The 16,650-nt window shown below is 39.4% G+C and overlaps 1 protein-coding gene across 1 annotated transcript in view; it reads left to right on the top strand.

The window, feature by feature from the left end:
- Dlg2 (discs large MAGUK scaffold protein 2) overlaps positions 1–16,650 on the top strand; it is a 1,516,571-nt gene that overhangs the window by 46,318 nt on the left and 1,453,603 nt on the right. The gene's annotated exons all lie outside the window — the stretch shown is intronic.

The following is a 16,650-nucleotide window of genomic DNA, read 5'->3' as shown; positions in this document are numbered from 1 at the left end:
TTTTTAATGAAATTTTGCTATTTTAAAATTTCACTGTAAGTGCGAATGCAACCAGATGGTCAGTGATAAAAATCTCGAAGCTCTTCCATATCGATACATGTCAGCAGTTTTACTTTCATTATCAACCACGCTATGTGTTTGAACTAAGAAATTCAGTGCTTTTAGGGAAGCCTGTTTTGCTTTCATTTTTAATTATGACCCTATATCCGGATGTATCCAGTCTAGTTTTTCTTGGAGAGCCATTTTTATGATTAATGAGTTAAAAAATCTTTTCCTTCAAGATCTGCACATGAACAGATGGTGCTTTTCAGTGTCTTTTTAAAGGTGCTCTGTCTTTCATAGTAGAACCTAAACTATGATTTTTAACATAATATAACTGAAAACCCATGGAAGGAGGATGGTAGCTATGAAATTCTGAGTCTACGTAATCACTTTTAAAATGTAGATTTATTGTCTTTGACATAGTGACATTTTTGTGACCTTTTGACACTATTAATACCTGACCTTGTGCATGTCTTAGATGGAAGCTTGAGATTACCTCAAGATGAATAATTAGAGTTTAATTTTACGTAATAATCTGCACAGTTATTGTTGTGTGGGCCTCCCAAGGCAGGCAGAGGGGCTGGCATCTCCCTTTAATAAAAATACTTCAACCATTTTTCCTCTCCTGCCCTCGCATTAACTAGCCATAGTAGATTGGCAGACAATGCACTACTGCATGATGTAAAGAATCTTTTGTTATTTCTTTAGTTTTAAGAATCAATAGGAATTTATACTTCCTGTATTATAAGGTACCAGCTCTCAGAAAGACTGGGAATTTGGAAATTTGTGGCCTTAGGAAGTCTCTTGAGTACAGAGAAGATGAAGAGGCAGTTGACCGAAATCGGTGATAAAAGGATTTTGCGTACCAGCAACTAGACCCAGCTTGTATTTCAGTATTACCTACTCTTCAAAGCTTTCTGTGACCTTCCTAGGTTAATCTTCTGCTTCTACTCTTTTAAACTCCTCTAAGGGATTTATATATTTGTAAGATCTTTCTTACCAGTTTGTAAGCCCTATGGGAACAAGATCCTGCTTTTATTAATCTTTAAATCTCCTGGATTCAATACATTATTTAGTGAATAGTAGGCTCTCAGTAAACTTTTGTGGAATTGATTCAATTGATTTACAAACAGGTCATCTTTCTTTATCTCTTCTGCATTTTACTGAGTCATTCTGCCAGAGTGTGTATTTCTTGGCTCGTGTTGTCTTGAATCTCTCCTGCTAAGTTGAACATTTAATCTTTCCCTGAAATATCATATCCATAAAGAGTTGCTATTATGATGGAGGTGATTTTTTATTGTTAATAGCAAGAGTTACAATTAATGAGTACCTTTCTGTGGTCCAGAAACTCTGCTATACATTCATGCTGTGATAATTATTTTTGTTTTTAATTTTTGTCCTGGAAATCGAACTCATGACCTTGTGCTTTCCAGGCAGGTACTGTGCCACTGGGCTAAATATCCACCCAGTTTTTTGTCTTCATTTTATGTATAGTGATACAGAGGCTTTATGGAACAAAGCTACTCAATTGCTTTCCTGCTTTCTCTGCTTTTCGACCTGACTAAAAATCATTAGACACTTTCTAAACTCTGGTTTATTAAATTTCTACACACTTGTGAGATGTTTCAACCATTTAAGATAAATTCTTTGCCTTCCAGTAAGCAAACAACTTCTTCTAGAGTGCTGGTCTCTAAATTTGATGGATACACTTGCTGTTTTGCCATCTAGATTTGCTAAGGAAAATAAAAAGTGGTGGTGGTTGAATCAGATCAAAACCTTTTAAAGCACCACTTAAATCATTGTCCACCTTTTCTGAGGAATTTGAAAACCATCCAAAAATGAATCTGAAGTTGATATGTCATCACTTAAAGTATGCTTGGTTGGGCTATATTGAATTACCACCCATCACTGATCCCGTTTTTGAATTTTCTTACGACTTTCAGACTAGAGAATCCTGAGGATGTTTACCCATGATTTTGTAATTTATTTCTTAGTTATTTTTCTTCAATCCAAGTATTGTATGATGCTTTTTAAAATTTTGTATTTATAAACTGAAATTTAATATTTGCTTAGCAACCATAAATTCTAGGTGTTGTTTCACTTTTACACATCTACTACTCAGATCTGGAAAAGATCTTAAACCAAAAATACTAAGAGAGCAAATAGCAGACTATGAGAACATTTAAAATTATAAGCATTTTTTCTTTCAAGTTTCTATCATCCCCCAGTAAGGAAAGAGTGTTTATTTTAGTTTCTATTTTGACTTTTATTGGCAAAGCCTGAACTGTGTAGCTTAGACTCTCCTATATACCTCTGCTAACACAAGAAGAAGTGTGAAATAAACAACCATCTCTTGATGTAGAGATGGTGGAGTGGTACATGTGGTGGTATCAGGAACCTCCTGGTGTCCTTGCTTCTGCGCACTTTACAACCTCCCACCGAAAGGACCTAGAAGGCCACAGGATACAAAGCACAGAATCCACAGGACAAATGAAGATCCAGACATAGAGCTCTGCAGTTGGTGACATAGGATCTTAGCCTCATGATTGCTGTGTACATTCTGCTGAGCATAAGAGACACACAGCTGACACCACATGCTGTGCCGGCCCTGCCCCCCATGTGTTCTGAGGACACTGAATTGGGGCATGGTGGCACGTGCCTGTACTCCCAGCACTGGGGAGGCTAAAACAGGAGGATCACTACGAGTCCGAATTGCATAGTGAGACCCTGTACCAAGTATATTTAAAAAGAGAGAGAGAGACACACACACAGCTTATAGGGGGACAAACTTGCTTAAAAATCAAATCTTTTAAATTAATGGCTTTTTGAGTAAAACTTTGATGCAACAAGTTCTTTGAGGAAAATAATGAATACCTTAGCACTCATGGTTTGTGTCAAGGATTTGGACTGTCAGAGTTTTTTTTTCCAACCATGCATATTAAGAGATATTTTTAATCACTGATGAGGAGAAACAGAAACAGGATGGATGTCTACAATAAGTGCTCATAAAAAAGTTCTGTATGTAGGGTTGGAGAGATAGCTTAGCAGACTAAGTGCTTGCTTTGGTAAACTCAGGGACTGAGGCTCAATCCCAGGTCCTGCATACCCCACTGGACCTACCCCTGGGGTGCGCTGAGCCAGTGATTGAGTCTGGGGGTGGTGATGTAAGCCTATAATCCCAGCACTAGTGAGGCTGAAAACAGATCACTGTGGGTTCAAGCATGTAGTGAGACACTGTACCAAAAGTTGTGTATGTAATTTCCAGGTAGACTGTGGGTTTAGTCCTTTGAGTTCTGGTCACCAGTTCTTCTTCCATTAAAAGACACAAAATGAACAAACCCCTAGCAAAATAAAAAATACCCCCAAAGCATGTTTCCTTGAGCTGTGCTCTGGGATGATGCTTCAAAGCACGTGTTATTGACATGGCCTTCCTTCTTTTCTCTGGCCTCTTTCCTTGACCAGCCGCAGACTAGTCATGCCCGCTTCACACACACTCAAATCCTTTGTGCTTTTCTTACAAAAATTATGTGATCTAATTTAAGAGCCTTGAGGACTGGGTCAGCTGTAGCAGTTCTCCTTAATTCCCAGGATGAGAGTCATTCCTTCAGGTTTAACCAGAATTCTCTAAGCCATGGGCATAGCAGAAGTAATAATGATACAGGGAGAAAAACTGATCTGGGGGGTGACCTCCAAATGACACAAGGACCCTCCAAGCGACATAGGGAAAAATGATCTCCTGACCTGACCTGCATGAATTCATGTTCTCTAAAACCGAAGAATGAATTTTAGGAACAAACAGAGGTTATGAGCAGAACATATTTATTGAGGGAAAGAAAGCTCCTGTCCAAGAGAGGGACAGGAGGGAGGCCCGAGTGGGTTGTTCCCTGGGAAGCTGTCTCTTCCAGGGACTTTTATAGTGTAAAACCATGTGGGGTTAAGTTGGGGAGAATGGGAACTCACTTAGGTGGATGTGGGGTGGGACAAAACTATGGTCAGCCAATGAGATTACAAGCACCATTGCTCAGGTAAAGTTGATTAAGTCTGGGACCAAATGGGGAAGGGAGTCCTGTGGCAAGGGGTCATGAATGGAAAACAGGACCTTATCTGGTAACCATCAGATAAGAATTCCTTCTGGCTTTCTCAGGGTAAAGCTCAATCTGGGATGCTATTCTTTAGGGAGCTGAGCATTTGTTTGCTTTAGGGCTGGCTCACAGCAGGATCATCTGTCCCTCCCACAGTTGTAAGGTATCTTGTCTTTTGTGCCTTTTCCTTCGAGGGCTGGGCCCTGTTGACTGCCTATAAGATTTCTATCTAACTTGGCTGCCTGCATCAATAATAAGAGAACAAATTAGTAGAAGTAGAAAACAAATTTTGCATGTGTCCATTAATTAGGGATTTGAAGCGTGTCACGCGCTACCACTCGGGGAAATGTCAGTTTTCATGGATCGTATTGAGGTTCATGTTTTTCAAAAATTTAAAAATTTTTAAAATTTTTTTAATTGTAAAAACATTTATTTATTTATGTATGTATTTGGTGCAAGGTCTTGCTACGCAGCTCAGACTTTGTAGTGATCCTCCTGTCTCAACCTCCCCAGAGCTGGGATTAAGGTGTGCGCCACCACACCTGTTTTTGGTGGCCAGCTAGCACAGCATGTGGGTACGGGGATTGAAGCCTGGTCTTTGAGCTTGCTGGCAGGTGCTTAGACTCCTGAGCTATCTCCCCAGCCCTCTCTTTCTTTATAAGAGAAACCAAAAGCATATATAATCAATTTTCAGCTGACATTCTATGAGAACAACTTGAGAATAGCCACAAGTAATTTATGGCAGAAATTCACACATATAAAGACAGATAATACATAAACATATATAAAATACATGTAAAGCATGTATTGATATGTAAAAATGGATAGCAAGGAAAAGATTTAAGAAGAATAAAATTTAGACTATCTGCTGTGTTTTAGAAACTTAAAGTGATCGTGGAATGCATTTTGTGTTAGCCTGTCAAGACAGCATTCACGGCCATCGAGACACAGGCCTAGAGACTTTTGAAGCTTCCTTGTGCCACAGTTAATTGCTTACTTTACTGCTCCTTGCCATCGGCCTCTGTGGGTTCTCCACCAGGCATCCTCTTCCTGTCACAGTCTCTCTTGCATGTTCGTTTATACTTGTGGCAGTGGCGTTCCGCTGAGCACATACAGGAAAGAGCTCCTTGCATCTGTTGCAACAATGAGGGGAAATTATTGGCTCTTAGAGGACGCGGGTGAGTGCGGGCTAAGCATCTGCCAAGGTATGAAACAAGTACGGGCAACGGTCAGCTCAAAATGTCATCAGCACTTGCAGTAAGTGACTTGAGCCTCTTAACTTAAGTTGGCCTCCTGATCTTGGATTGATTATCTGGCCTTTGCCTTTGGGATGGGTCTTGCATTCTTATAACCTGTTTTAGGCCCAATTCACTGATCATGCTGTAATCTCTCATTATTGGAAAAGATACATCCAGGGCACATGTTTGTCTTCCTGCACTATATCCTCTTCAGTGCAAACATGTCTTGGGAGGTTTGCAGACACTTTCTGCCTACTTGTTTTCAGCCACAGAGCAAATCTCAAGCCAGGTAAGAGAAAGAAGTGGTGGTAGCATTTCTTTCATTGCTTGTAAAAAAGAAATGTAAAACATCAGTGCTGGCTGATGTTGCAGGGTTGAGTGTTGGCAGTGGTACTTAGAATGTAATGTTTATGTAAAAGAAAAAGAAAAGACTCCTGAATGAATATAAAAATGGGTGTTTTCTTCTATCCTCAAAGAAGTAAGTCACTTGTGGGAAGTAAGGACGCCAAGTGAGGACTCAAGAAGATAGAGAAAAAAGAAGGGCTGAGAACTCAGGACATAGCCAAAGGAATGAAGAAAAGAAGAAACAAAGCAAGCAGAAACAAAATTGCACGTTTGTCAGTTAATTTTATTGTCACATCTTGCTCTACTTTGGGACACTCCAGGTTTTATCATTTTAAGTTGAAAATAAAGAGGAACCAAAACATCATAGTCAGTTTCCATCCTTTTCAAACATAAAAAGTAGTTTCTGAGAGGTCAGCATTTAAAACAAGAATTAAAGGATATGATATAAGCAAATCTCCAGATGTGAGGCTGTTGGAAAACCCACAGCACAGCCTACTACTGAGATTTTTAGTGAATCAGGGTCTACCAATGAGAACCTCTAAAAGCAAAGATGTGTCAAACATCTGAATTTACATCTGTGATTACCCACAGAAAGCATTTGATGTAGCAAAATACAGGCAAAGAAATACTGAATTATGTTCTATTAACTTCAACTAGAATTTTAAAAACTAAAGTGCTAAAGGTATCTGGAGTGAATAACAAGTCATTTTGCTTGATATTTTAATGTTACATCTTAGAATATTTTCTAAATCAAAGGTAACCTGTTGTCAGGAGTAGATAATAGGAGGCCTTGCAAATGTCAAGGCAAAGGTCACTCTGGTGCGTTCTTCTCTGGGTCTGAATAGCAGGCCTTTTCTAAATTTTGCTGTTTCCAATTTACAATTTTCTAACACTTCTCAGTTATGTTAAAGATACAATGACAACTGCTGTACTTTAATTTTGTTGTGATATGCTGCAGTTTTATTTTTTGATGATTTCTCACATGCTTCATAGTTATTTACATTAACATCTGGCTCACCATTAGAATTTTATCTCTTCAAGTCTCGTATTAGCAATATACTTTACCTAATATTAGGTGTTCAGCAAATGCCTGATGAATAAATGCATAAATGATTCACATCCTTAATTAATTATTTCCTACTGCAATGCTGAAGATAGTAAATTATTGAAAGAGTTTGGACCACACTGAATTTTTATGAGCACCCCCCTAAAGTCTCCCAATACCCATGTTCAGGCCTTTGAACATTCTTGAATACCAAACATGGAAAGGTTAAAATCTGAAATTTCAACTATGCCTGTGTCCTAAGCTTCTTAGATGTTTTCTTTCAAAGAAAGACATAGCAGAGCTGTATTATTATCATGTTGGAGCGAGTACATCATAAATCTTCATCCCCAGTATGATAAGCAGTTGCAGGGCGACCTATTCATCCCTTAAGCATTTTATATTTATGAAAATGAAAAAGGGGGAAAATTACCTGTCAGAATATTCAGGACAAAGCAACTATGTCTCAGGCAGTTTCAAGTTTAAAATTGTGTGCCACTTAATTTCCTTGGCAGATTGTTGACCGACACAAGAGGGGACTGTCAGAAAAGTCGCAAGTGTGGCAGGCCCTTTCATGCCTAGGTGCTTTGCAGGGATTCTTGGTTGGAAGAGACTGCTGTTAGGGCTGAACTTTTAGTCCCACAGAAGGCTGGTTGTGCTTTTCAGGTGGAGATGGGCCAATTTGCTTCATGCAGACTAGTCTCTATTCCTTTCGTCAGAATTAGGCTTCTCCATGTACAACCTAATGATGATTTTTTTTTCTCTAGAAGTACTTGTCTTCTCTCTGGTGAACTGCTTCTCCTCCGCTCACTCTCATTCCTGATGATGACTACATTATTTCATGGCCCCAAGTCATTGATATTTCATGCTTTTGAATGTTGTTTTCAAAATCATACTTTTTCAGCAATGTAATTTTCATGCTGTTATAAAATCACTTTACAGTACGGTGGTACCTTGGCTCACAAACTTAATTTGGTGCACAATTCTGGGGAAGAGGGCCACATTCTTCCCTGTGCCGGGGGAAGATGGCCACCATCGTGTTTGTCACCCCCTGTGAAGGTGATAAGGGAATCAAAATGTTGCTGAACACTTCTGTTTGCAAACCAAATCATTTCTAAACAGAAACACCCCGAACCAAGGTGTTCCTGGACTCTTACTTCCTCTTTGTTTGTTCAAAGCCATTGAAATTGGTTATCGCCCCAAGCTACCAGTGATTCGGAATTTATTTTTCAAACATCTGTTGCAATAGATTATGTCAGGCTGGGTTTTGGCTACTTGAACACTCGGCTTGCAGGTATGTTTGCCTATATCTCAGGCTCTTTTCTTTGAGGATCTTCTGCTTATATTCAGCTGTCAGTTAAATCAGCCTTCTTTAAAGGAATCTTTCCTTGGCTAACTGCAGACTAACCATGCTCGCTTTACACTCTCTCAAAATCCTTTGTGCTTTTCTCCTTGGCCTCCTCATTAAATTTTCATCTTATGAAGCCAAGGACCAGGTATTTTTAAAGTAAGTCTCTCATATCTTTCCAGTATGCTGTCTGCCATATAAAATAGGCAGCAAAAAGATGTGCATTGAACAATGTCTGTAGAAAGCGTACAATTACTGCACTTTCTTACAGTCTACGGAAAACAAATATGCCTTCCTATTTTGGTCCATTTCTTTATTATAACCCTCATCACATAGAGGTAATTCCGTGTAGACTCTTTGGATTTTGCTGCTAGCCTCGTGTGTCTGATGTCCCAAATATCTTTTCAGCAAACAGAGACCCAACTGTGGTGAAGTCAGTAAAACAAAGATTTTCCTCAGAGATGTTAGTCCTGAGAAACATGATAGAGAATGTCAGGGCTTTGTTTTTCCTAGGATTGTTCCTTTTGCATTTTCACTTGTGATTTTATACTTTCTTTGGACTTTACATGTAAGATAATTACATGAAAGCGTGGTGTTTGAAATTTGAGTGTCATGACAAACCATGTGGCTCCATATCTTCTGGACTGTCGTGGACTGACCCAATATTGGCTGTAACCAATATTCTGATAGCACTATTCAGACTGAGAACATCTAAGTTATTCCACACCATAAAGTTTCAAGGTACTATAATCTTCTTATGAAAGAAAATTAAACAGCCCAAAGACTGAGTGTTGTTCAGTGGATTTTCAGCTCATTTTTTTTTTCTGTACTTTTGAATACTCTGGGGGAAAAAAGAGATGTTACAGCTGCACTGAAGATGACAAAATTCTTTAGCACAGAGCAGGAGTGAATACCCTTATGCCCTTCTCGCTGGTCCCCACAGGCCCTCTGCATTCTTTTGTGTAAAGCTCCTAAAGTGACGCAGCTCTATGCCCTTTCCATTCTCACCCAGCTAGTCGACCTCTCTTTTCAGGATTTGTCAAGCGTATCCATCACTAATGCTAATGACTACCAATTTAGTAATTTAGATAACGCAGAGGGCCACCCAGTTGGGACCCTCCCATCTCTCAGGAGCTATTTCTATTCCTCACTCCCCATTTTTATTTTCCAAGGAACGGTCCTGCTCTTAAAAGAAAAACAAAACAAAACAGAAACGCAGACTTCTGTCTTACATATCCTGAGGTCAAAAGTAAACGAAAGAGTAAACAATAAGAAGAACCCTCCTAGCCATACAAGCAAGGCATCGGTAGGGCTGCGTTCCTGCCAAGGGCTCCAGTGGAAAGCCAGGCCTTTGCCTTTGCAGCTTCCAGAGGCCGCCTTCCTGCCTGGTTTGCAGCTCTTCCCTCTGCTTCAAAGTGCGCCGCTCCAGCCTCTGCTTCTGCAGTCCTCTCCGGCTGAGAAACTTCCTGCTTACAAAGACTCATGATTATAAGGACACCTGCAAAACCCAGAGTACTAATAACCTTCCTGTTTTAGGCTTCGTAACTTCATATCTGAAAAGTCTGTTTCACCATGTGTAAGGTAACTCCTTCTGAGGTCCTGGGCATTGGTATGTGGGTATCACCTTGGGGGCAGTTATTCTGTCTGGCACAGTAAAATAGATGTAACAAATAAATATTTCTAAAAATGCCAATCAGGGGCTGGGGAGATGGCTCAGTGGAATAAGCACTTCCCTGGCAAGCGCAAGGGCCTGAGTTCAATCCCCAGTTCCACCAAAAAATAAAAAAATTTAAAAAAAAATGCCAATCAGATAGGATTTCAGTTTAGGAAAAAAAAAAGTTATTGCATGTCTTTTTTATCCCAGTACTTCAGTTACGATCTGGCTTTTTCCACATGAAACACCATACACATATCAGAACTGCTTATTAGCAATCTATCTAAATCTCTATCTTTGCTCAAATGTGAAGGGCAATCATTTGTTAACTTAAGTTATATCTCTGATTAATAGAAATCACCTTGTAAAGCTATAAAGACTGTTTAAAATCACAGACTAAGCTTTTTACACTTATATAAGAAATTCTGGCATATTACAGCCAGCCACAGGCAATAAATACTAGGAGAAAGTAAATATAATCCAATGCAACCTTCAGTGTGTAACCTAAATGTTATCACTGCTGATGTCCTTAGTTAAAATGAGGTATTGCTTTCATTTTGCTGTGATACCATCTACCATCGTGTGCACGGTTCCATTACAGCATTTAACACATTGATCTGTTTATATGACTGTCTCCAAACTACCTGTAAGAGTCTCAAAGGTAAGACCTCTCTTCTGTTTTCTTAGTACCGACGCGATCTAAAACCATTTCTGACACTCAGCTTATATTTTAATGAACAAATAGATCCTCTTTCAAATTTGCTCACCATTTCCCTTAATGATTAGTTGGCCAGCTAATTTGCAACATTGACTGAGGGGCACAGCGGCAGAACTGTTTGAAAGAGAGCAGGTGAATTATCAGAAATCTACTTCTAGCCTTGTAAAAGCAAATATCAGCAATGCCACCTCTAATAATCAATAGGTTATTTTCTTTAGCACAAAGCATGCTCTTGTATATGATCAGGATGAAAGGACAGCTATGGATTCGAGACTATTGATGAAGAAGAGTAAGCATACCTTTAGCACAATTAAATAGGTTACAAACATTTTGGTTAAACTTTACATATTGCATTAACTGAGTAGAAATTATATCTAGACACCTGTTTTTGTAGTTTATACCTCAATCCAGAACATAAAAATCTAATAAAGTCCCCAATCATACCAGCGATGTACTCAAGAAGTTGCATGACTTCAATTTCTACCTCCTAGCTGCTGATGCCACTTTGGTCATTTGTCACCTGTCTCAGTTTTCCCAAGCTCCAGTCTCACTTTCTGATATGCACATACAGAAAGTCTGTGTTCCCAGAAGTGGTTCTTGAACTTCTTGCATGTGAGTGGAAAGGTGCGAAGTTCTTTTAAAGTTTGTATTTTTCGTGGCTGTTCTAACCAATTCAGCATATACATTCTGAAACTTCCATAAAGTGGTTTACAAAAAAAAAAAAAAAAGTTTTTTTGGTGGTACTGGGGATTGAACCAGGGCCATGTGCATGCTGGACAAGTGCTGTAGCTCTGAGCCACATCCCCAGCCCTGGCTTGCAATATTGTCTTGGTAGTAGATTTACTTGTGGTGCTTTAGAAAATAAGAGTCTGGGATTCTAGCTGAGATCCTACAAGACTGCATAAAGGTTTAAATAGATTTCAGAACCCCATCAGAAATTCTGACTTGTAGTCTGTGTTGGCAACTGAGAGCCTGTGGTGATGCCCATACATTGAGAAGACAGAAGGAAGGAGCAATTTGGAGAAGCTGGGCTGGAACAGAGGGCACTCCAGCTGTTACCCTCACAGGGCATTTTCCTTCTCGTCAGCCATATCTAGGGTGTTTTCCATGCTAGTGCTTTTCCTCAATTAACAGTGAAACAAAGTAATGGATACGATGGTGTTAGAACAGTTCTTTTACATCATAGGTTCTGAAAAAGTATGAGCTGTCTTATTTTTGTTGGTTTTATGTTGTAATTTCCAAGTCTGGAAGGTGTAATATACCTTTGTGTCAGGGAGATGTGTTTCCCTCCAGGAAGAGGGTTATGTAACTATTTGGATCACATTACCCTTATGTTTTGTCACACTTCAAATAGGAAGAGTGAAAGGAATTGCTGTTCTCAGGCAAGTGTGGCTGTGCATATGTATACTATCATCAGTGTGTACACATGACAAAGAGCTTGTGTAAGGTAGAAGGCAGCACACACACTTAGCCCTCTCTACACGGTAGGCCACTTGTCAGCAGCCATCCTGCTCCACAGCGTCTGTGAGTTACTTCAGAACTGATTCTCAAGTGGTCAAAAGCAATGATATTAAAACAGACTTTCTTCTCTAAAGGAAAAAAAGAGGCATTTCTATTCTTTTCTCTCAACAATTCATTACTATGGAGGAAGAAGTAACATAGATTTAGAAAGCCACTTGGAGTATCTTAGTCTTCTCTTCCTCTGGTCCATGTTTTAGGCTTAGCGAAGAACAAGGCATTTCTGGGAAGAATAAAGAAGGAAGAAGCTTTCCAATTTGACCTCTGAACTCTGACAATTCTTCTAGTTCATAGCCTTCCCTTCCCACCTACAGCTCAGGCACCTCTGTCCTCAGGCTTGGATGACCCATGCATTCTTGTGAGTGATGGCTTTCACTCATACCGTGCTTCCAGTTATTTGAGTGACCCACAAGTATGTATGGCATAGATGGTCTTAGATGATGGCATCGATGGTCTTGCCACCTTGCACTTGTAAAGTTGAGCACAATGCATGTCCACCAGCACCTGCTCTGTTCCTCATATTCCCAGCCCTGTGGGCCGTGCTTATATCTCTTCAGTCAAGCAATGAATCAGGAAACTAGAGGTTCTAAGGGTTTCCATCTTTGTTCCTGAAGTGAGAAGCCATGTGGGCATAGTGGACATGTGTTTTCTAACTAGATATATGATTCTCTCTTATTTACTATCTCAGTCTGAAGCTATGGATCTTCCTAGTCTTCACTGGCATTTTTCTTTTCTTTTCATTTTTTTTGGCCAGCTCAGCCTGACACAGCATGTGGTGCCAGTGATTGAACCATGGTCTCCTGTGCCTGCCTAAGTTTGCCTGAACAGGTGCTTTAGACTTCTGAGTTATCTCGCCAGCCCCATTCACTGGCATTTTTCTAAAAAAACATGTGATCTCCTGAATTGAAGGAAATATTTCAAAATATTCTAAGTACTGTGACTTAGAAAGATGTTGGACTATCATAATGAATTTCACAAAGCATGTTACTTGTACAAAGCACTTGCTGAATGTGTTCTTGGCAGTACCAACCTTGGCATAGTTCTAGGCCCTGGAGTGTAAGAATTCAGAAGTTGCAGCTTCTGTCCTCAGAGAGTGTAGTCAAAGAGATCAATGGAGAAATTAATAACACAAAATGATTTACTATGGGTTTCTTTTAGTGTCAGTTTTGTCAAAAGGTTTTAATATAGCTTATAAGTTTGATGCTTTTGGTTTTCTTTTAAATGCATAAATATGGCACATTGTAGACACTATAAAACACTATTCCAAATTTAAAAGGAAGGAGTTTTTATCATTTTGATTTGAATTATGTAAATGCAGCTTTGTCAAATTGTCTGTGACACACGGAGGCATGAAATGGCTTAGCCATCATCAAAACTAACTGTTGTGCCCTTCTTGCTACATTTGAAATCCTAAAATCCAGGTAAGTCTCTGTTGATGAGAAAGCAGAACTGTGGGCCTCTCAGATCAGTAGCCAAAATAGACCAGCCAGTTCCAGATTCTGATCCTAGAGGAGAATCAAAAGCAGTATCAGTGACTTATAAGTTCAATTTTTTACTGGTTGGACTATGGAGAGTTCAAAGAGAAGCTGGTTATAGAGTTACAGTGATCTCCCAAAAGGTGTAGCAAATAGGAAATTGAAAACCTGTGTACTTTTGCCTTTCCATTTTCTTAATTGATAGTGTTTCTTGTAGGTATACAAAGTTTTTGTACCCCATCATTTATGGAATTCTAACCAAATGCTTGGTTAGCACATGAGCTCTGTCAGTATTGTTGAAATCCAGCTCCCAGTTCAAGAATCTAAAAATGTGTGGTATCGACAGATACGACTGTGTGTACTAGTTCAGTAGTGACATGTTCCTACTATGATGCCAGGGACAGGGTTAGCAAGTTTTTCTAGTAAATTTTTCTTGCAAATTTTACTTTGGTAGTAAATAAACATTGCTGTCATTTCTTCTGAGAATTTGGCCATGTCCCTGAGCTACAGATTGCCTTGTGAGTCATGCCCTCTGGTAGGAGGCTTGTGTCTCTAACCAATCATTGTGCCAACCCTAAAAAGTGCCCACTTTTTCAGATGTCTGCAGTGTCCAGTGTTTGATTTTCTGACACGCTCTTCTTCCTAGGCTAGGCAGTGTTTAGTCATAGAAGTGAGAAATCTCACTTTTCATCTAGTGTTCCCCAAACCTACTGGGATTTCTTTCTGTTTTCTTTGCTAAGAGATTTTTAAAACTCACTGGCTGAAACTTGAGTCCTACTTTGTTTGGGAGCTGTCTTTCACTTGAGGCAATGAGGGCAGAATGACTTAACTGATTTAAGGGAACAAAGGCCAGGCGATAAAAGCAAGTACATGGCTTGAAAGGACTTGTTTACTTTCTAAAATATTATCTACTATTGCAGACTTCTTGGCGAGCCTACAAGCTGAACAAAAAATCTGCTAGCCTTACTGACTATTTCTTCTTGGTCAGGAGGAGGCCTAATAATACACCTCTACTCAAGCCTGAAATCTTCAGTGACCATAATATTCCTGTGCATCTCTTCTCTCATTATTATTTAACAAGTTTCAGATAATTTTTTTTTTTTACCTTTGATGTATTTGATGTATTCGGTACACGTATGATTACATAATCATTCCATTCACTTTTAGGAACAGGCACAGAGATATTTTATCTGGATTTGTTTCAGTCACCTTCTCCCCTTCTACATCTCCAAAATGTTTACCTTCATGTTTCCTACCTTGTCTCCCTCATTTTGCAGTTTAAATTTTACAGTTTAGTATTTTGGTTTGCTTGCATAAGAGAAACTGCAATATTTAAGCTCGGGTGTCTGATTTATTTCGCTTAACATTATGGTCTCAAGGTGCATCCATGTTCCTACAAATGAGTCAAATGATCTCTCTTTGTGGCAGAGTAGTACTCCGTGTGTACAAATGACACCTTTTCATTTATTGATGGAGATATAGGCCTGCCTCCGAAGTCCTGAACTGAGTTACTATCAACATGGTTAAGCATGTACCACTGTAGTATGATGTATTTAACTAATTTGGGGAGACACCTAGAAGGGGAATATTTGGGCTGGATGGAATTACCATGATTAGTTTTTTGAGGAATCACCATACTGATTTCGATTGTGGCTGTACGACTGTCACATTGTTGACATTCTCACCAATAATATGACCATGGCTTTTGCCTCACATCGTGTGTGTGTGTGTGTGTGTGTGTGTGTTTGATGATAATTTTGACTGGCATATGATGGCTGTCTTGGAGTTGTTTTGGTGCATTTCTTTAATGCCTAAAGATGCAACGCATTTTCCATGTAGTCATTTGCCATTTGTACTTTTTTTTTTTTTTTTTTTTTAGAAGTGTCTATTCATTTCATTTACTTGTTTCTATTATGGCTGTTTGAATTTTGTGATCCATTGTTTTGCTTCTTATATTCCTAGATATTAATCCTCTATCAGAAGAATAGCTGTAAACCTTTTCTTCCCATTCAGGATGTCATCTCTTCACTCTGTTGATTGTGTCCTTTGTGGTGCCAAAGATTTGAATTGAATGCAATACCATTTGTTGATTCTTAGTATTATTTATTGTGCAGTTAGGCTTTTGTTCAGAAAATCTTTGACTATGCCTATTACCTTAAGTATTTTCCTTGTTTCTGAGTGTTATAATAATGAACTGAACTCCCCGACAAAGAAGTGGAGAAAGCAATCTCATTCAAAGTAGCTTTAAAAATTTAAATACCTAGTAATTGACCTAACCAAGAAGGTGAAAGACCTATATAATAAAACTGATGCATGGTGCTCTGAAGAAAGAGGATAAGGAGGACATTAAAAAATGGAAAGACATCCCATGTTCCTGAATAGGAAGAATCAATATTGTTGAAAGAGGACATATTACCAAGAGAAATAAATACATAGATAGATAGATAGATTTAATGCAGTTCCTATCTCTATAATAACAATGTTCATAGAACTGGAAAAAATATCCTAAAATTTATACAGATTCAGAAGAATCTCAGAATCCAAAACAGTTCTGAGCAAAAAGAAAAGGCTGGAGGCATAATAAGCTTAGATTTCAAGTTACACTGTGAAGCTATCGTAATGAAATAGCATGGTTCTGGCACAAAAAGAGAAAAGAACATCAATGGAAGAGAATAGCGGCTATGGAAACAGCCCTGTGCGCCTTTAGCCATGTGATCTTTGACAGAGGGACCAAATACATACGCTGGCGAAAGGGTGCCCTCGCTATAACGTGGTGCTGGGAAAGCTGGTTATCCACATGCGTGTCCCGAACCAGCCGGTCAGTCAACGAAGGTCACCTGGGGGAGGAGCGGGGAATTGAAGAGGGGACAAAGGACAGGAGTCGTGGGAAATGAGGACAAGACCGGATTCTGATCAAGTCCCATTTATTCAGGGGAGGTGCTGGGTATACATAGTGGAGGCATAAGGAAATGACATCAGCGGGTAAAACTAGGCGCGAGTAACTAGGCAACCGGGCTGTGACAGGAAGTCCCGCCTCCCGGCATAGCAGGAGACTTATGGGAAATAGGCGGGGCGAGAAGGACCATAAACTTAACTCATCAGGGGAATAGAAACTTAAGGAGACGGCTGACACTATTATAAAATGGATACCAGTTAATGGCCTCCCACGCATGCGGATATATAAAACG

This window comes from Octodon degus, unplaced genomic scaffold, assembly GCF_000260255.1.
Source record: "Octodon degus isolate 3935 unplaced genomic scaffold, OctDeg1.0 scaffold00049, whole genome shotgun sequence".
NCBI classification, from domain to species: Eukaryota; Metazoa; Chordata; class Mammalia; order Rodentia; family Octodontidae; genus Octodon; species Octodon degus.
This window is presented reverse-complemented; position numbering and strand designations above follow the sequence as displayed.